The sequence below is a fragment of the Amphiura filiformis genome, chromosome 8, assembly GCF_039555335.1.
Source record: "Amphiura filiformis chromosome 8, Afil_fr2py, whole genome shotgun sequence".
In the NCBI taxonomy this organism is placed as follows: Eukaryota; Metazoa; Echinodermata; class Ophiuroidea; order Amphilepidida; family Amphiuridae; genus Amphiura; species Amphiura filiformis.
In genome coordinates this window covers 20,364,151-20,387,261 of record NC_092635.1, presented here as the reverse complement: position 1 = coordinate 20,387,261, position 23,111 = coordinate 20,364,151, and the positions used below count along the sequence as shown (strand labels likewise).

Genomic DNA, 23,111 nt, shown 5'->3' with positions numbered 1-23,111 from the left:
TCTTTTTTCACATATTTATTCATACGCATTGTAAATCATCTGTGAAGCAGTGCTAAAAAGGAAATTTAACAATTTCATTAGTTTTACTTCCTACAAAAACCCATCTTTGGTCACCTCTTCTGCTTGAAAAAAATCCACCCACCAAATGACCTTGGACTCATGCCTAACAACCAAAGGAAATCAATAAAGATGTAAGAGACGAGAATAACATCAAATAAAATATCAGTGGATTTCTTTGTAATTATCTTTTGCTTCTACTCCCACCCTCACTTAAATTTGCTTGCCTACCCTGGGCTTCTTTCTTGTTTAGATTTTAATAAGAGTTATAACCTTAATGGTCTGGGCTACAGCTGAAGGCCACCCAGTCAATGCCACAGAATGACTTAATAAAATGAATTTTTTTTTTCTGCTTCCAATATATCTGTTGAACTGCATAAAATCGCTAGTTGTCTGATTGAATGAAGGATGGAGTGTACACAATGCTTGAAAAGAGGTGAAATATATGCAAACAAAGAAACAGAAAGCAAGCATATTCGTCCATGATCCATAAAGGCTGATAATATAGATCATTTCAATTTCGTTTACATTTTCTCATTTTTAAAACCCTGAACATGATCACATGTCTTGATTATTTGTTCCAAGCATCTTTACAATACTTGATGAGAGTGAAATTGAACAAATCGATGTAGGCGCACTGAGATGTTGAAGTGTCTAAAGTCCGATTCAGACTCCGCGCTGCGATGCTATAAGAACTGAAATCTCAGCCCTGTTTTTTATGAGCTCAACGGTGAAAATTCTCATCGTGCGGTGGAAATTTCGGTCCGCGATGGAGTTGGATTTTGTTCTACTTTATTGCATCGTGCTGCGATATCGCAGCCATGCACGGTTGTGATTGACTGCTGGAAAATCAAGGTCGGCAGAATGACCATAAAAAGAGATGCAGACCCCACATGCTTTTAAAACATTGCAGCATCGCGCGATAAAATTGAAATGTACATTTTAATTTCATTGCGCGATACTGCAACATATTAAAAGCATCACATTGCGCTGTGATAAATTGAACCTAATGCACAAACCCTACCAGGACGCACACTGACAAACATCACCATTCAAGGCAAGGGCACTGATTTGTCCCAACATCTTGAGCAACAAGTAATATGCAGTGTTAACCTTATTCATATAAAACATGTTGACAAAAGAAAACACTCAATTTTTTTAATTTAAACATTATTCCTAGACAAATCCATTCACTGCTCAAAACAAAAACATCATCACTTCCGGGAAATGTCAACAAACCGTTTCACGGGAAAACCAGTGGACCAAGTCACTTGTGATCAAGCCATCAGCCCCGATGGCGAAAGCTTAAAGGGGGTAACCCTATTGGTTTTGGATATGGATTGTCTTTAAAATTACATAATAATATCAAATATCTCCCCTTTATGCTGCTTTGTGAAAAACGAGAGCATTTTCAGCGTAAATGTGAATAAATAGCCAAATTTGCAATCCAATACCTTGTATACGTGAATTGCATTCTGGGTAGGCATGCAACAACAACAATTCCCGTTCAGATGATTTAATGCTGACATGCTGCAATGCCCGGCCCGTATGGAACGGAAAATATTTGTTTTTTTTTTCGGACTGTTTCAGAAAAAAAGGAAACAAAATATATTTCCCCTTGCAATATGTACATTTCAAATGAATATAAAAAGTTTGGGTTAAAAATGGAGAGGAAAAACCTTCCGATACCGGGTTTTGAACCGGTACCTCATGGTAAAAAGAACGGTAGCTTAGCCAATTGAGCTATTTCACCAACTGAAATAATCAAGGAATTGTTTTAATTATATACGGCAGACCGTCTCCTCAGCACTTAGCGTAGTTCGCTTTTTTCTCTTCCCATGATCCGGGTAATTTTTATAGTTTACAAACTGGTATACCTGTAAAACCGCTGTGATTCATGATTTCTCGAAATACATCGACTTGGAGCGCCAAATTTCAGGATAGTAATGAGAAAAATAGTATCTATTATGTGATACCAAAACCTCATCAACAATGAAAAAATCGGGGATGATGCTGTCGATCGGGTTACGGACCTTTAAGTCGTGAGTACTCATTGTTTGAATTATTTATCTACAATCCTACAAATGCATATATTTACTCATTTTTTATTATTTAAGAGAAAAATTATTACTTAAAATGTCAAACAAAAAGCAATATGCCTCCACCTCCAAGGAAAATCAATCAATTTTACACAATGTGCACTCGTTTGAAAGCACTGCGCGTACTACGCAATAGTAGTGCAGTGCAATAAGACACTTTAAATACACTCTGCATATTTGTCCAACATCTTTTCTCATACTGTGCCTTTCCACTGGGCACACCATATTTCTTATCGGGTAACATTAGCCAACCGATTAACCGTTTGACGGACAACCACTATTTCCACTGATGTTCTACTTGGTAAATGATCGTTGATCATGTGATCTGGTGTAGGGCGGAAGTACTGAATTTTGATTTCGTGACTTTAGGTCATCCTGTGTTACACACATTACATTTTGGGCGTGTTTTCATAACAAACAAACATGCAAAAATGGAAACACAAGATGCCACTTTCAGACTGCCAATCAAACTGTTTTGTTAGTGCCTTACAAGGCCAACTTCCGGTACATCCCATTAACTGTCACAAAAAATGTTGTTTCCACTGAGGAAAAAACCTGGTGTTACATCGCATTGTCTACCACTAGAGATGGACTATTCTACCTCTAGAGGTGGATTATGGTTGCTGGGTGTCCACACCGCATCACTCTAATCTAATTTGTTTCCACCGAGCACATTAACCGGTAACACTCTAAACTAAACCACATCACCCGCCAACCTTTCACCAGCAGAAACACACAGTTTGGCTATGTGGTCCTAGGAAGGTTTTGCATGGATCAGTGATAACATAATAGTTTTGAATAAATTTACAAAGCCAGCTATTTTTCTTCCTCTCAATTTCCATACATGTACACAAGTGACAGTGCCATTGATCTATATATTCATGACATCCCCCAGAGGCGGATTTAGAGGGGCCGCACCCGGCGCGCGCCCACTCTAATTTTGCAGAGCGGTGCCTGACTTTATATATTTTTGCAGAGCAGCGCCTGACTTTGTGTGGGCGCCAAGCCCACGGCGCTGCAGCGGCGGTTGCTCGGCGTCTCCTCTATTGAAAATTCCTGGATCCGCCCCATGTCCCCTAAACATATTTACCATCACAGCAAAATACCCACACATTTTCAGACAGGACAACAAAGTTCAGGGGACAATAATGCATTCCCATTCAAACTTTTTGGTTGTTGTTGCTACGCTTATGTACAGTATATTTCTTGAGTACCCCACCTTTGGGTCTTACTGTGCCATTTGCCAGCATACCAGTGGCGGGTAACGGCTCATATCAATGTTTGATCGGGGTTGGGTATTAACCCACTGACGACAGGCTGGTATAATAAAATTGAGGAAACGGTATTACAACTTCAGAACGTTTAACTGTCTGAAGCAGTTGCTTAGCTAGGGGTCTAATGAATGCAAACAGCAATGAGCTAGACAGTAAAATCAGGATGGCAAAAGCCAGGGGGGTCACTCCCATTGTGGCCAGTTCACTATACACAAGAATCAACTTTTGAAAAGCACTCTAAACAAGGATTTAACCCTTGGCTAAAATGATATCTAAACGGATGACTTTTTTCACACTCTAAACAGGAATTTAATTCCTTGCATCAAATTTAATACCATAAAGGATTGCTGTGCGATGGGGAAGGTTGGCCGCAGATTTGTTTTGGCGAATGGTAAATCATCACCATTATGGTTATTTCCTCCAGAATTTTCGGGAAAATTTCAAATTTCCACCACAAATTTATTTTTACATGCTTTTTGATGATCATTTAGTATGTCTTTATGGTCTACTCCAATACTATTGCCATTATTCTCACATACTTGAATATGATGATTGTATCTGTGACTGTAAGATTCAAACATAACTTGTACCATCAAACAACAGGCAATCGATTGCTTATTTTACTAGGCTTCAAAAAAATCAATTTTCAACAGCAAATTATTCACTCAATTGCATCAGCACGAACGGGTCCCAAACATGCTCATCCAATAGGACAAATTCTTTGACCCTAATCAAATGTGTACATGCAGAATGACCTTTGAATGAATTGAGTGGTAAACCCATATTCTTTAACTTCAGGTCACATACTTTTTAAATGGAGGATATTGAACTGCACCCTTGTGAATGAGAGCATATAATGCCAGCGGCATGGACAAGATGAGGGAAAGCACCCCTAGAAAATCAAATCACTCATTAAATATTGACATTGTGCTACAACATAAATTCAATAAAAACAACACTACAAGGGGATTTCCCATTTGGTGTGGTTACGTCTTCATGACGGCATTGGAAGCCGATATCTGCACAGTAATTTCCAATCTTGCCGCATCTTCAAACTAGCTAGAATTTCAAAATGCGCAAGTCTTCATTTGTGTGTAGGCCTCACAATGTATCTCACAAAGTATGCAAAATTATGGACACAAGGTGTTTGAAATGGTAAACTACATGAAATTTGCCAAGCACAAATTATGTAACATTATACAACAACATACTACCATATTCTCTTTAATTAACTCCCTCAGGACCATAGTAACACTATTCAAAATGTCTTAATACCAACAGTAGGACATTGCAGTGTAGGGAGATAGTCAAAATTGTATGTACTTGATGCAAACTGTTGTATCTTTTTTAAATTAAAAAATAGGGATAAATAAGATATTTCCACTATACTATAGTTTGGTATGCATTGGCCTGGTTTGGACAGATAATGCATTTTTCCGACCACCCAATTTGGAGATTGTGATCATTAAGCATAAGATTTTAAAAGGCTATTTTCGGCAAGCCCTCTGTATGTTGTTAATGATTCCCCCTTTCAACCTGTAGCTTCTTTTATTAATTTCTTCAGTTATGGGGGATGACAACTTGCATTTGTCCTATGGTCATCTCTGCGATTGATATAATACAGCTCAGTTATTTTATTTCTAATTTATATTATTTTGTAAAAAATATGGCCACCAATTTTGATATACTATGGCTATATGATATATTGCCTTACATCTTATAACCACTAGTCTTAGGTCACACAATGTTGGCTCCGAGTTCCCAGTTGCCTGCCTGCGTTAAAAATTCATGCGCACATTTGAATTCATTATTGGGATTTTTCACATATTAAAACTAAAGAGCATGTTTTGGGGGTAAAAACCTCTGAATTCATGCAATTTTTCCCACTCAAAAAGACAATCTGAATTTGCTTCATGTACTACACCCACTCTTATTGGGCAAAATTTCTTTTCTTTATAGGGTCAATTGGCACATAGAAGACTGGCATTTTGACTGAAATGAAAAGTGGGAAAATTTACTTTGTTTGTTTTCTGAAAATAATGGGCAACTTAGAATTGACTTCGCATGGCCTTAATGAGCTGTGAACGTAAAATGTCCATGATATATCAAAGTTGTCAAAATCATCTTCAACAGGTTCAGGGCAAGTTCAACTGGTTGGTATCTGTGATAATTAGTTCAGATTAGGAGTATCTAGTGCTTTAGGATTAGGATGACAGTTATAGTGATTTTTATCTCAAGTTGAAAGTAACACCATGTTGAGATATCAAAGTGGAAGATTAGAATCAATGCATTTTGGACAAATCAGGCTTCTATGCATGAATACACACAATGCAAGTATGTTAGTGTGTACGATTTGATTCTACCACTGCAAAATCCATCATGGCATTACTCTCAACACGAGACAGACTATAGTGTAAATGAAGAGATTTCATATTTATAGTCCAATAGTCTCTAGTCTGTGGATGTTTTAAAGTCTAGCAGACTTCTTTCTCAACACTATTGTTGTTGTGACGATCTTCTGTCAAATGTGTGACTATGATTGTATTGCCCCTCGTCCCTGTTCATGATGTTGTCTTGTTTCCTGCTCTGAATTACCTCCTTTATCCATAGCTTATATCTGTCCACCTCCGCTCTTTGATCCGCTTGCCAAACTTCCTATCTGTCTCTCCAACATACGTAGATTTACAATTCTTACAAGGAATGGAGTATATGTCATCTTCTCGGAAAACCAACTGGCAACCGTGTTGCTAAGCAACCAGTATCATCAGCGGTAAACAGAAGATCATCACAACAATAATAGTGTTGAGAAAGAAGTCTGCTAGACTTTGAAATCGTCCACAGTGAGTACTGATTTATTGGACTAGAAAAATGTGTTTTTATACTTTAGGATAAAGACTAGAGTTAGGATGATATGCTGATAAAAATAATTGAATTGAATGATAAAAATATTTCGAGAACAACACATCTTTAATTGACACTCTTCTCAATAAGGTCATCTAACTAGTTCATGTGTAAAGAGATAAGAGAACAAGTTTTTAATTGAAATTGTTCTCTCTAAGGTCACCTATCTAGTTCACATGTAAAGTGACTAGCATGCAATGCATTTGCTATTGACAATGACAGATTGTTAATAATGTTTCTGCAATAGGGGAAATCCCTCTTTTCCCAAGGAGTCACAGGTGATTGGTTGTGATTTTTGAACCGTTTCTTAATTGACATATTGTAATTTTACTGACATAAATTACCGCCCTAAATGCTACATAATACTACAGGCTGGATGCTTCCCCCCTTCAGTGTGCACCTCCGACCGAATCCCCCTTGGGGCGTTAGGGTTAGTACAGCCCAAAATGGCCTCAAGATGGTCACACTGGGTGTGCTAAACTTAAAGATTTCCTCACCCGCCATCTACATTCATGAGAATTTAACCAAGACACATCAGACATGGCTGAAGGAAGTGAAGGAAAAGTACCTTCATCCTGACAACAGACCTGGACTCAAGATGGTCACATCTATACTCACACAAGTACTGAACAAACAAATTTAAGATTCCTCAAGATTCCCGCAATCTACATTCATGACATGATTGTTTATGCAATCTGAATTAAGCTGAATTGAAAGAAGAAAAAAAATCTTCATTCACACTGTCATGCCATCACATCTGATTACGGAGCTGCAAATTGTTTTACTAAATTGTAATTTACACTTTTAAATGGCTTGCAAATTATTGGAAACTTAGGTAGATGATCTGTATTTGACAGTAGACATTGAGGCTGCCAATTCAATGTACCATAAAATGGTTAAAATAAACTTCCCAACCAACATCAATCTCAAACAACATCCCTTTGTTGGAAGATCATCCACCATCTTGGACATAATGATAAAAGCAAAAGCACATGAAGGGAGCATGGTGGCTCGGAAGGTTGCGGGTTTGAGCCCCGGTGACGCCATCGTGTTGTGCCCTTGAGTAAGGCACTTAATCTCGATTACTCTTCTCCACATAGGTGTATAAATGGATACCGGCATGTGAAGGTAACAGACTCACTGTGGAGGTGTGGCGATCCCACCACAGCAACATTTCACGGTGAAGTCTGACCTAATCGCTAACTAAAGAGAGATGGGCACTCCGTCCCGTAAAATACACATTTACAGACCTGAAAGCTGGTGGCATTCAGCAGAGTAGTGCCATCATTATTTCCAACAAATTGGTTAAAATTCTGTACATCAATCAAACAATATATTTGATACTATATGCATTCACCATTTGATTTAAACACAGCTGCACAACATGCCATGAGACATTGGTTAATGTTTCATGGAACTCACACATGTATTTAAATTCTGGGATCTCATTGGCCTGTCAGTATAGAAAATGAGTACTTTGTTAGAAAAAATGAATTTTGAGCTGTAAGAAGCAAATATTACCCTTTAATTTGTTTGCATTTTACTCTCTTTTCTAATATTTTATTTTTTTTATTTATCGCAAGAGTACATTATAACATATTGTAGCAGTTTTCTATGTTTGTTTTTTTCAACCACAGATAACTAGTTCAGAATAACACAAATCATTTTTATGCGCTATATACGACTTGTTTGGCTTGGTTGCAGCAGGTCAATATTAAACAATCCTTACACTTTCCAAGGTACAAGGTACTACACTACCCCTGGGGATCGTTAAGCTTGCTTGCCTCTGAAATGAAATCCCGGTGGGGAGATGCGAGGGAAATTCCCATTTCTCGAATAACAAGAATCATTTTGAGCTATATACGATTTGTTTGGCTTGGTTGCAGCATGTTGATGTTAAACAATCCTTACACTTTCCAAGGTATGGCACCCTACCCTGGGGATCGTAAGCTTGCTTGCACATGACAAATGAAACCCTGGTGGGGGGATGCGAGGGAAATTACCATTTCTCGAATAACAAGAATCATTTTGAGCTATATGCGATTTGTTTGGCTTGGATGCAGCATGTTGATGTTAAACAATCCTTACACTTTCCAAGGTATGGCACCCTACCCCTGGGGATCGTAAGCTTGCTTGCACATGACAAATGAAACCCTGGTGGGGGATGCGAGGGAAATTACCATTTCTAATAACAAGAATCATTTTGAGCTATATGCGATTTGTTTGGCTTGGATGCAGCATGTTGATGTTAAACAATCCTTACACTTTCCAAGGTATGGCACCCTACCCCTGGGGATCGTAAGCTTGCTTGCACATGACAAATGAAACCCTGGTGGGGGGATGCGAGGGAAATTACCATTTCTCGAATAACAAGAATCATTTTGAGATATATATGATTTGTTTAGCTTGGTTGCAGCATGTCGATGTTAAATAATCCTTAAACTTTCCAATTTATGGCACCCTACCCCTGGGGATCGTAAGCTTGCTTGCCTATGACAAATGAAACCCTGGGCGGGAGATGCGAGGGAAATTCCCATAAACTACCCGGATCCACATCATAGCACACAGATGTGCAGGCAAGTCAATTAGGAGCAGATGGACTAATTGGGGTGGCACACCGCTATACTCTGATCTGCATGTAATAGGCGGGACTCAGTAACATCGTGGATTGATATAGAATAGCGTACAAACAGGCTTGGCGCACCACCTACGCAAACCGCGCTTTGAGTAATGCTTGACTAACGCAAGTTACAGGCGTAAGTTAGTTGGACCTATATTGATTCGTGCAGTAACGAAACCGAATAATTCTTGCGTATTGCGAGCTTTTCATGGTATAATGTTGTTATCCCTTCAGTTTGGTCAGATGGGGGTATACACTATGAACCAAAATGGTCTCAACTCCGATGACATAGTTCATTATCCTCTACCTCAAGTTGTGGAGTATGAGTTTTTGTTCCCAAAGTATTTACAGGTCATTCCATAAGTACACAAGTCTATTGGGGTTCAAGAACTGTGTCCTGAAACATTGTGATGTTTGATCCTTGGGATTGTAGCACCTGTAAATATAGCTGAAACATCATCATCTCTGGACAATATAATCACAACAATTATTATACATGTATTCAATTATAAATACAAGGGTTCTGAATGGTCATTGTCTATGCACATGTGGTGTGTTAATGATGAGGGGTTATTAACCAGTGATACTTAGATTTCCAGTGACACCTGCCTTAACTGTGCAACAGATCAATATCCTGGATATCGATCTGGCCCTACTCCCTAGCTATTCCAGCAAAAATACAGCACTAATTTAAAAAAATATTATCTTGTTTTGGCTAAATTCTAATCCTTTTAGTTAGTTTTAACCAAAGACACTAAAAAAAATCAGGGTCTAGATGTTCTAACTGGCAATAAAAGTCAATAATATTTTTGCAATTTGAGGTAAAACGGGCCATAAACATGCAATTTTTCATGTTTTCTTACACTAAATCATAAATTTCTAAGACTTGGCACATGTCTAAGCATTCAAAATACTGAGGCAAAGAGTTAGCTTGTAGTTTAAATATTTACTGTTATTTTCGAATGGTTATGAAAAAGATTAGAAAAATGTGTTTTGCAAAAATTAGAATGCATAACTTGAAATTAGTCTTTGTACAAGTCTCTGGGCTTTCATTTGACAAACAGGATAATATGTTTTTATTCCACAAAAATTTGTGCTGTAATTTTTCGTAATAGGAAGTACTGGGCTGAATACGCTACAGGGGTATCCTGAAATACCATCCGATGCTGGAAATGTAAACAAATATTAATAATCTGATGGCCCCAAATCTGGAAAAGTTACATCTCTGTTACAATTGACCTTTTCGGTAAACCCATAACCCTTTGCGAGTACACCTGAGATGTCGTCATTTGACATCATGCCGACTTGCACAGCAGTAACGATGTTCGATTAACGATGTGCACATTTACGAAGATCGGCGTGACATCAAATGACGACATCTCAGGTGTACTCGCAAAGGCTATGGGATTTACCGAAAAGGTCAATTCTCAAAAGGGCAAGTACCAATTTTGTGCTCTGACCAGCGTGTAGGTGTTTCTGACAGCTCAGAATGGACAGCAACCCATTTCAACAGAGGAATTTTCAAATGACAAAACCATCCTGGCTGCTGGTTGATGTGCTTTTGGGGAAGGTATAACATTTATAAGTGAGAGGGTACACCCAGAAACTATTAAGGCAGCATCCTTTTGCTATGGCAATGTCCTTTTGCTATATATGGAATGAGGATTCGCAAACATGTTCTATCACCCGTATGTAACAATCTGCACATGGTGTTGAGTGCAGTTACATAATTTACTCAAAAGCAAATGATTTGCGCTGAACAAAATTTCCACATAATTGGCTTTTTTTTTTCTATGGGCAGGGACACGTGATTTGTGCTGAAAAAAGCGTCCTTTTGCTATGGCAATGTCCTTTTGCTATATATGGAATGTGGATTCGCAAACAGTCATGTTCTATCACCCGTATGTAACAATCTGCACATGGTGTTGAGTGCAGTTACATAATTTACTCAAAAGGCATCACAGCTTTTGTCTATCATACTTTATGGAACAATTGATCCTCATTGACACTTTCTGCTCACAATCCATAAATGGTAATATCCCCTTCTCTACAAAGATGGCTGCCATTGCGTGAGCGGCCATTTTGGATGTGCAGTAATGGTGAATTTAAAACTAAATGAGGAATGGTGAATAATCATTTGAAATGCGTATGAAGTATATAATTGTAGTTTATATTTTCCTCACTCCCATCCAAGATGGCCACCATGGGCTTGCGTCATCGCCACATTTAAGAACAGTGAGCAAGGAGTGGGATTTTTCTGCTGGTGCATTTATGAACCATGAGCGAAAGTGTTAACAGACTTTGCATGGGACCTCTTACACTAAATATACGGGTAGTACATACTGGTTACTAAGGGTGAGCTACATGCAGCATGTGACCTGTATGATGAATCAAATTCATAGCAAAAGAACAGGTAAATGGCGAGTGGACATGTTGAATAATGGCGAGTTAACCCCACAAAAATGAATCAAATATATGTATAGCGGTTGTGCATATGACGTATCGTACCGTAAATATGGAGGACTACTCAAATGCATTCAACAAAATCATGATTGCAATTTACTGCAACAGTTCGTCTCACACACAAATGCACTACGATCAAATAGGTTGATGACAACATTTGACTGAATGGACAATACTGCGCCATGATTATGGTGAAGGACACCGGTTCAAATCCTTTGTTTGGAGCCAATCAATAATTTCACGCACAACCTCTGTACAATGTACTCCCATATTCCAAGCTCTTTCCTGATTGATTGCACAGTTTTTAAGGGTGTATTAAATATCCAGAATCAACTTTAAGAGGACGAAGTGCCAATTTACTGTTGCTTGCTGCTGAGTTGTATTTAATGCGATATTGAAGGATGCCCTCAATATTTTCACAATTCTGCTTTGTACACAATTGTGATGAACTTTAAATAAACTAACATACCCTGCAAAAATCAAGGCTTTAGGTGCTGTAATTATTCTTACTATTTTCATAACAATGTACGTATAATGGCGTACAGGATGGTCATAACATATCAAAGGACCAACCTCACGCTGAACAGTGGTTTTCTTTATTTTGCCTCATTCGTTCAGCTCAAAAGTTGGTATGTCTGACAGCAAAAACTAACATTTTGAGGAAAAAGAAATGCAAATCTTTTTCTTATGGAAATGTTACAATATGGCTTTTTATGTATAAAGGGAAACATACACCATCTGTTGCCAGTAAAATTCAAAGTCAAACTGCTCACACCCACACACCTCTCTCATGGTCCAATGCACTTATCCATTATGCTGCTGCTACATGTATCAATTAAATCCATGATAATATTCCCTAATGGATCCAGGGATGAGACCTCGCTCGGGTGCATAACACACCCCCAGGAAAATCTACCTTCATTCCTCCATTTTATTCCATCAGTAAAGATAGTTGGTCATACTAATTTGATGCAGGACTTAATGACCGTCCTTAACCTTTGTTAGCTGTACACACAATTGGCCTTGCTCTTTGGAGGAACCAACCTGGGGGCACTCAACACAAATGACCATACGGGTATGCTCCCCGAAAGACCCCCCCCTTTTGGGTTTCGCAGCTCGAAAGACCCCTATATTTGACCAAAATAAAGCTCGAAAGACCCTTGATTTTAATAATTTCAGCTCTAAAAGACCCAAAAATTGCTCATTCCTCATATTTCTTGTTTTTTCAGGCGATTTTCAACCAAAAAGCCAAGAAAGACCCTTGCTTATGACTTTTTGCAGCTCCAAAAGACCCCATTTTACTTGTTCACAGCCGGTTCGCAGCTCGAAAGACCCTCTTTACCGGGTACGCCGTCAGCTCCCAAAGACCCACCACCTCAAAATTCGGGGAGCATACCCACCAAAACTTTTGATGAGCCCTGGGAGAGTGAAATTGGAGAATACTTTTTGTCAAGGCAAAATGGGGGGAAGGGGGGGTTGCACACCGTTTGGAAATTTACACCTCTCTTCCCCCTATTGATCTTTTAAATTTAAAGTTGACTTCAAGGCTTTGCTAATGAACTGGAAAACATGCATGTTTTATTATGACTCCACAAGTACCCCCTTAGTTTAAACATTAAAATTTAAAAACAAATATATACATGACAAAGCCAAAAGGACTGATGGTCCCTAAACTTTTAATCTAAACTTTAGAGAGCTTGATAGTATAAAAATTTGAATTTGATCAGTGTTTGGAATACAATAAATGATAACAAATGAAATATATCATATGAACCCTCAATATTATATTAGAAATTATGACTGATTGATTGACACACAGATAGTGTTATCAGCTCGTGTTTACAGACTAGTGCAGTTAAAACTCTGTGGGTGTTTGCTGGGTGTGTACTTGATTAGGCCAGAAATTTCTATTTTATGTAATAAACAAATTAATTTCACATTTTTAATTTTTTAAAAATCTAATGAGTCTAGACTGTTCATAAGTTTACTCCTTGGACACTAATGCTCAGATGATTAAGGTGGTATAGAGGCATTATGGATGTGCTCTAAGCAAATTAGCTCATTAATTATGCAAATTAGAGGACGGCTTCACTATATCATACATTAGAACATATTATATAGAAACACTTTGACCAAACAGCAGTCTGGGACATGTGTTAATGGCACCTATTGACAAAACTACATTAACTGGAAATTTTACTTTCCGGGATCAAAACAATAGCTGCAGCGAACAATCACATGAATGTTATGCATGTCACAGCAAAATGCAATTTTATATGCATGTGGACGTGAAAATTGGTAGATTTTTGGAATATCTACACTTACAAATAAATAGAATCTGCAACAATAAATTGGGGTGTTATTCGCAAATTTTAACCGACAAGTTTCATAAATTCTTCGCGAGAATGGATTCACAATTTACACACTGGAACATGTTGAAATTGAACACTGTCGGTAAAATAATTAGACTGTCTCAATTATTTTTCCCCCGATTGTGATAATTGGTTGTTTTTAATAATCCTCTGAGCCTTAGTCATTTCAGGTCTTTTTAAAATTTCACAGTAGTTTTTAAATAGCCAAAAAAAGACTAAAACAAATAGTTTTATTAGTTCATAATAGATGCATGTATTAAATCTTTGTATTGCGTTCAAATGCAATTCAGATCTCAACTCTGCAGAGGTTGGTGGGGCTGTACCTGTACCTGTGTACGTCAAGGGTAGTGTTAAAATATTTTGAATTCTTATTTTTTTTACAGACCATACTTCAGGCACTTCAAATTTCAATCCTGCGGAGGTGGATGGGTGGTATATGTGCATATAGAGTACAGTGTTAGGCCCTTGACATTGATTTTTAGTTTACTGTTAACCGCCCGCATCCAAAATTAAAAATTGCAAAATATTTAATTATTTTAATTTTATTTTGATTTTCTCCTTTAAAATAACTTTTTTTTATTTTTTTTTTACTTGCTACTTTCTAACATGAATCATATCAACAATAATGATGGATAAACAAACAGCATAACTGCACCTTATACTAAGTGTAAAAGTAAGCATATTAATCAAATAATTAAATGCTGACTCCCTTCAAAACGGGTTGATAATTGGTTGTGATAACTAATACTAAATAAAGAAAATAATAGATAATTAATAATTAAAAGTCACCTCATCCTATTTTTAAAATCTTGAACAGTAAACTCAGAATCAATTGTGAAGGGCCTTATCAGACTTAAAACAATAGTTTTGAACCCAAATCATCAGTTCATGTATACACTCTTTTGCAACTCTAAAGCATTATATAGAGGGCAGTATATCAGTAAAGGTTGTGATACATTTCTTTCAATGGATATTTTGACAGGTGACACAGGAATCTCCACCACCCAACCAAAGTTGGTCAGAGGTAAAAAATTGACTTTGAGAATACCACAGGTATATATAATTACTGCACCTTCTTCTCTCATTTTTGACTTACATATAATTTAGATATCAAATGCAATTTTTCTCTATTTTTCAGGTTAACTTTATAGTCAGTGAACCTGAGTAAGGCAAATGTGATTTGAGCTTTGTGGTTAGGGTGCACTTTACAGGGATGGCTCTTTTCAAGGACTTCTGTCAAATATAGCCATCTGTTTTTTTAAGATTGATCACTAAGCTTCATCACTAACTACTCTGAGGGCAAGGTAACATGCAAGTGGGTCAAGCCTATCTCTTTCAATAAAAAATATCAATAAAATCATTTGAATATCACGTCTAAGTCAAGAAATTTCTAAAGTAGAAATATTATGTCTATGCTAGGAATTTCCATTAAATGAACACAGATTTCAGCAGCTGTATTTGATTCAGCCGCGATCATATTTCGCGTATTTCAAACTTCAACACGAACCCGGGACACGAACGCATGACCTTGGATATAATACTAATTCGATTCTGCGTTATGCACGCACAGTCACATCACGCATATTTTAAAAACTGGTCAACAACACTCACTTTTTGGACGAAATATTTTAGAAACCATTCTATGTCATCAGCGGTTCAACGCTGTTTGTAGATTCTCTAGTGTTTCTAGATGTTGACAATGTCCTTTTTGTCCTTTGTAATAGTGTTTATAGAAGAGAATCATATTCTGAAATAGTCAGTTCAAAAAGTGAGTGCTGTCGTTCAGTTTTAAAATATACCTTTGATGTCTATTCCCAACATGTATAAATCTCTGTTCAGACATGCTTTACCTGGACACTCTGGGAGAACAATGCCAGTGAATTCAAAGGTTAACCAAGGTTAAATAAGAATGAAATAAATACAAATAAGCCCCTGTTTCCGTGAAATTCAATTAATCACAAAGTCAGACTCTACAGCATATGTTACATACAGAACCAGGGTAGCAATATAAAATAACTTGAATCAGATATTTCATTTGTCATAAATCAATTGAATATATCTTCAGTAATTAACCTGTTAATTTCTTTGAATCATTCTATCAATTACAAAGCAGACCCTGGTTATGTAGCCATTATGCCTAGTACAAAACCAGGGCTAACAATTCATAAACATGCAGCAGAAGTTGAATAATAAGTCTTTTTTAGTTAAAAATAGTGTGTCCAAGAACCATGCTACCCATTTTTAAAGGTTAGTTTCTCACAGTTTAGAAAGTCCATTTGAAAATATTTTTACACAGTGTTCGATTTACTATAAAAAAGCTCCATGCACCTGTGCAGGAAATTAACATGCACAAATAAATGCCTGCATGCACAGCACATTCAAACAAATTTGAAATTTATACGAGTGGATATATATATTTGAAATTGTTGATAAGATATGTGTTCTGTGCATTTACCCACTACATTTTTCTAACGAAACGTTTGGAATTTTACATGCACAAGTGCAGGTAAGTTAGGAAAGCTTCCATGCACAGCTAAAAAGTTACCTGCATATGAGTATGTGTGCATGTGGTATTTCGAACACTGTTTTTACATCTTCTCAATACTCAAATAAGAATATGTAATACCAAAATTACATTATTTAAATTACTAAAATGGCTACTATTGTACAATATCTGAATTGTGATCCCCAAAATATATGTATGAGAGCTTACTACCCCTTCAATTCCTCCATATTTGTAAAGATCTCTGGTAAGCACAAAGCAATTTTTAAAAATAAAGTAGTCTAGGGTGGTCATTAATGGGTCCGTATGCACAAAGGTCTAATTCTTAAGTTTGTTCGGCTTATATAAAGCGGAAATTATTCGGCTTTTGTTACTGCGCGTGTCAAAAAAGTCTCAACTTGCGCAAATTCACATAAGCGTGCGACAGTCACGCATTACGCAATGCACAACTAGCGTAAGCATTGCGACTAACTGCGTGCATGCCATTCTATATCAATACACAGTGTTATGAATCTTATTTTTTCCACCTTATATAAACCGAACAAACTTTCGACCTGGTCTAACTATGGAGATTAGTGGTATGGAGAAGGAACTTTTTGGTATTTAGAGAAAAGTTGTTTTCTCCCGACTGTCGATGCCCAGCCACAGACTCCATGCCTATATATGTTCTTGGATCATTGTACAATCAGATCATGTGGGATACTTGGGTTGCCAGTCATGGAGCTTTTGTGATGTTTGGTAGAAATCATGAAAAAAAAACCCATTTAACTCTTGTGGTAAACTACACTAGCGAATGATGATTCCCCATGATGCATTGTGGGTAGATCCAAAATTTCTCTTTGATGAAATCAGTAAATCCATAAATGTACTATTAGCATAGATCTGTATATAGTAACCTCTACAGCTCTCTGATTACTTGGGCCACTAGTGAGTACGTACTTACTGATATTGCTTAATGATTTAATGTTGGTGTTATTAATTCAGTAATACCTCAAGACATCATTGATTCAATTGTGGTTCAGTTTTCAGAAAAATAAAAATAGAGTTTACAATGTGCAAATTATGAAACAAAGATCAACACATTAATGCAGTTGACATTCTATTTGATCACATCACTTTTAACTTGACTCCAGAGATTAACTGAACAACACAAATTGGTGCTTGATTAATCAACCACCAAAATTTCCATGAAACCAGACTGAGCAGTCCCTGGCTGAGCCCCCGTATAATGTGATACACAGAGAATCTGGGACCAGTGGGCTGGGTCAGTGTGTAGGTAAATTATTGTTATGGTTCCAAGAAACAACCCACATGTTGACACACATGTTGCACCTCATTTTTTAGTACAACATGGCACATCGCTATCTATATGATTTGATTAACGAAAAAGTGATTTTTAAAGTTTGCTCGGCTTATAATTGGTGAAAACATTGTGTATTGATAAAAAATGTTGTGCACGCATTTAGGCGCAACACTCGCGTTTGTGGCACTTTGCATAATGTGTGTGCTTATGTTAATTTACAGCAGCGGAAGTTGGGATTTTATTGATGTGACATGCCCAGTAACAAAAAATGAATAATTTTCGCCAATTATAAGCCAAACAAACTTTAGAAAAAGCTGAAAGAGGCTTATTTGGTCTTTGTTTTGTCATGTTTAGAGTGTACTACTGATTCTATTCTCGTGTATGTTTCACCAAATCATGGTGATTGTTGTACAATGTATACAAGTCACAATTGAGTATGGTGGACAAAGGACTCCTTTACATGAAATGCGCCATCAGTAATTCATACAGTAATTTTTAACAAAAACAATAAAGTCATACAAAGTACTCATGTCACAAACCAAAATAATAACAATTCATTGAACAAAAGGTTGAGTGTTCTTTGAGATGCAAGATTTTTTCCCCTCCAAAAGAAAAGTATTTTGTTTGAATATTATTTATAATTGTCCTATTTTTGAATACGCTTCTTTATTGTATGAGGTTAAAATGCATCAAGCTGTTAATTAGCCAATTACGTTGGGTCCCTAGGACTAACCGGAGTTTTAAAAAAAATTGCATAGGCTGTTACTATGCTTAAAATATCTTTTATCAATCCAGGACTAACAACTGCTTGTAATAAATTATACTATATAAATACTTTCATCATCATTTATTATAAAATTAATTGTTTCCTGGGATGTTTGAGTCAGAATTTCTGAATTATCCCCAGAGAGTGAAATAAAGAAAACAGTATGACAAAATGTGCACCTATGTCAGCATTCAATAAAGATTGCACACATTGATTTCAATTGATTATTTATGCAAATAAGCAATTCTTTTTAATATGGACCCATTCTCAATGATGCAGTGACAGAGAATAAACTTTCACAACAAAATGGTAGTCAATGGCCAAAAAATCATGCATGCAGTAGGATCCCTGATCTCAATGATGAGCCACACCATTGGATCATGGCAATAACCAATGTAAACACCATGAGACTTCACAAAGTGGAGCGACCCATTTCATCCACAGGGGATGTTTTGTTTCATTTGATACAAGAAGAGCACTGTACTGTCATGCATTTTGAGCAAATATTTGTTTGTTAAAATAATGTTTTTTTAAAGAGTGTAGATACATGTGTACTTTTTGCTTTCTCTTTCACTTGTAATACCACTTGCGTTTCAGAACATTAAATAATTCAGATTACGACCCTAAGAACACCCTTATGCTCCAATGGAAGGTTGGCATATCTTTAGGCATTTTTTCCCTTTTCATATAAACACCTCAAAAGAAATAAGTCCCCCTCTGAACATGTCGTCATAACATCGTAAGGTTTCGTTTTGTACCAACAAAACTAACTTTGAAATAATTATATGACTGTTTACTAAGTGCTGTGTGAAAATGAGACATTTCCATGACTTCAGGGCTGAATGAGCCTAAATTGAAGACAAAAAGTGCCCTTTCCAAAAGTCACAAAGTAGGCCTATGCTTGTTAACTGCAAGACGTATTGGGACAAGGAATGGAACTGACCATCTTACAACTCACTGTGCTGAACTCTGCACCAAGGGGATTTGCATGGCTGAATGATCAAGAATCGATACACATTAGGGCGACTTCAAAAAAATGACTCCTTTCAGTTTCCACCCTATATTTGTAAATTGAAATGATTTTTAGAGCAGGTAATTATTCTTAAATATGAGTTATGATGCCCACCTTTCATTACCAGAAAATTTTTTCTATGGCTGCTTCAGAAAAAAAATATGAGAATTTTTGATGCCAAAAATGGTCAGGAGGGTAACGTTTTTTGTGGACATTGAAATTCAACATGAAATTTCTGTAAGCTATAGCAAAAGTAAGACCTATTCAATTTGATTCCTGATATTTCTTCCAGTAACATGTACCCTTATATTATAATTTTACCAAATATCTATGTAATTTATCTTTTGTAAGTACCAAAAAATGTGTCATCTACCAATGAAGTCAACATTTTCAAAAAAGGGGGTCAAATTCTAATTTAGCAACAAAATCACTCAAGAAAGAATATTAAACAACAGCTGAAAATTCCAGTTTCCATATTTTGAATAGGTGTTCTGTTACCTTTCATTCAATGCTAAATTGATGTTTGTAAATTACATTTTCTTATTATAAATTTGAGTTCAAACTGTGTACCCTAAGAATGTCAGGAGTGTAACATTGAATTTTATCCTGGATTTTGACAATGTTATTGCTGATGAAATTGAGCAATCATATTTTTCTGTTGTTGTATCTAGTGCAAATAAACTAATAATGATGGAAACAGACATGCTATGTTACATGTGTCTGCTTCATTGTGCATTAAGTTGGTTGTCAGGAGTGTAACACCATTTTAAAGTTACACTCCTGACAATAAAACAACACCAATGCATAATTGTAAAGTGAAATTTATGGCAATATTATCAATAATATATCATGTAATCATATAAACTAAAGTACAAATAACCAACAAAAATAAAAATCATGGCAATGTTAATGTGTTCTGTTCAAAAACAGGGCTTCACCTTGCCTAAGTACCTTAACAGGCACTATGTTTAGCCACATATTTGTACTTTTTATAACTAATTTATGTATAATTAATATATTTATGATTATCAGCATTACTTTAACATCCCTAACAGTTATTTTTTAAACAATGTCAGATGTTTGTGATCATCAAGAGTTGCTAGTATTTACCACTTTTGGTGCAGGGGTCGCGCTAACCTGCGTTTCTGCGCGTACAGCGCATATTTTTAAGTTTGGGCGCATATATTCATTTTTGCATATCAGTTCAGGGGTTTTCATGCAGCGCAGAAAAATGAAAACATGTGAAAGAAAAATAAAAGCTTCGATCTCCAATATTTACGGCCCGTCCAGAAATTATGTAACATAAAATGCAATGTAACATAAATGTTGAATTGAAGTCGCCGTAGCATTGTAACATAATTTAAAAATAGAAATAAAATACACACCACCGCATAATTACACAGATTGCGATATTGTCTAGAATCACTGCTGATGAATTATTGCAGTACTGAATGATGACACACGTACGTGAGTTGGTAATTTCTAATTCTAGGGATCGGAAAGAAATGCTTTGTGGGTGGTGTGTAGAGATATGCCATCAGTAAAATACGACACAATGATCGGCCGTAGAAGAAAAAAATGACAAAAATTTGCCCTTGAATTATGTTTTATAGTCATAATACTCCAGTAATCCAATAAATATCATAATATTTGGCCTAAACTTGAACTCATTTGCAATGAAATGTCATTTTTATTGAGTAAAGCATTGCTTCCATGTGGTGCCAATGGTGTTGAATTCTGCACTTTGCAAGTTGAACTGCATTTTGTGGAATTCGCTAACTTTTATGGCATAAAGCAACACTTTTATAGTAAGTAAACTGCTCGGGAACTTTCTTAAAAAGCGAGATAGTTGGTTACAGGCGAGAATCGTGCCGTGAAAAGCGAGATCACGCTTTTTGCTGGGCTAAACAACTATTATACCAATGGTACCGGTAACACATCATTATAGCCAAAATCACAAAATCTGATACTGATACATATAAAAATGGTACATTCAATACTTGACAGATTAGAGAACCCCTCGTTTTAGGATTTGAGCGCATATTTTTAACACTTTCAGGGGGTTCAGGGGTTCTGAGAACCCCTGGTTTTAAAACCTAGTGCTACCCCTGTTTTGGTGTGTCAGGAGGGTAACACAAAGTGAACAAAGTACATTATGTGTCTTGGTGTTGAACTATCTTAGAAATGAATGAAGCATTAGCTCCACATTTTCAGAATGGTTAAAACAAGACTATGTTGACATTTTAAAGGCAAGTTTACATGGTGTTATTGATACTTTGTTTTGAATTGTCGTTAAAATATTAAAAACTTAAGATAAATTCTTGCAGAAGGGACAAAACATTTCAAAGACACCCATAATAATTGTTGTAGAATGAGCTTTTCTATGTTTCATATATGTTGGACAATCTAAATACTTGATTTCTAAACAAGACAAGGATTTTGATATCCACAGAATAGCAATTTCCTATCAAAGTTGGCACGTCAGGAGTGTAACACCATGTACAAATATGGTATAAATACATTTTGGATCCTGCAGTGCCTTGTCATGCATTATGCTATGAACTTGAAACTTTTGGAATAGTTTCTGACAGGTATTGTTTATAATGTAGGTATGTTAAACAGTTTAACTACAGTTAATTTTTTTGAGAATGAAAACTTCTGCCCCTCAAGTGAGTAAAAATCAGTGTTTTTAATATGAAAAATGATATTTTTTCAGTTTTTGATGGTAAAGATATACTTTAAAGGGCTTGTTTGTCTTTAACCATGTCACAGATTACCTCTGAATGTTACAGTAGTGTTGATAACCATTATTTTAGATACCTAAAAAACAAATAAAGTTTTATGTGACTTTTCTTACAAAGTGGGTATATTCTGTAGTACATGTACCATAAAAAAGTAAATAGATGCTTTCAGACTGTCCCCTCAATTGTTTCACAAACTTTAACATACTAACTTCAAAGTAACACACAAAAATCACTTGGATAGCGAATTCGAATTTTCGGACAAAATGTCCCACTTTGGAGTCATTTTTTTTGAAGTCGCCCATTACAGTAAATGTTCACTTGGTGAGGATTTTAAACTGCACTCAAACACATGGGGTTTTCCATTAGTAACAAGCCATGAATCAACTTTTGTGACAAGCATAGGCCTACTTTGTGACTTTTGAAAAGGGCAGTTTTTGCCTTCAATTTAGGCTCATTCAGCCCTGAAGTCATGGAAATCTCTCATTTTCACACAGCACTTACTAAACAGTCATATAATTATTTCAAAGTTAGTTTTGTTGGTACAAATAGAAACCTTATGATGTTATGACGACATGTTCAGAGGGGGACTTATTTCTTTTGAGGTGTTTATTAACCTGGGTGAACCATTCAATGTCAGACACTGTTCTCCCATCATGCCCACGGTAGGGTGTACAGACAGTCAGGTGTTACCTTAATCGAAACTGGCTATGAGGTCATCGTCATTTACTGCAACTGCCCCACAAATGAAATGCAGTAATGGAGAGAGCAGATGATATTTTCTTATTTGTCTCCAGCGGGGATTGAACTAGAGGCCTCATCCACCCAAGTCAAAAATTAACCACTAAATTATTAATAACTTGGTAATTACCTGATAGCTTGAAGTTGTTTATGAAAATTAACAGCCGTAAGTAAATATCTTAAAAAGGAAATGTGCCAATAAAATGTAAACTAATTTCAGTGAGTGCATCACTGACATTTTGTGAGTCGAAGGTGTGTA

General features: G+C 36.4%; 1 protein-coding gene across 1 annotated transcript in view; it reads right to left on the bottom strand.

The window, feature by feature from the left end:
* The window catches only part of LOC140158791 (T-complex protein 1 subunit gamma-like), a 94,571-nt gene that overhangs the window by 5,695 nt on the left and 65,765 nt on the right, over positions 1-23,111 (bottom strand). The gene's annotated exons all lie outside the window — the stretch shown is intronic.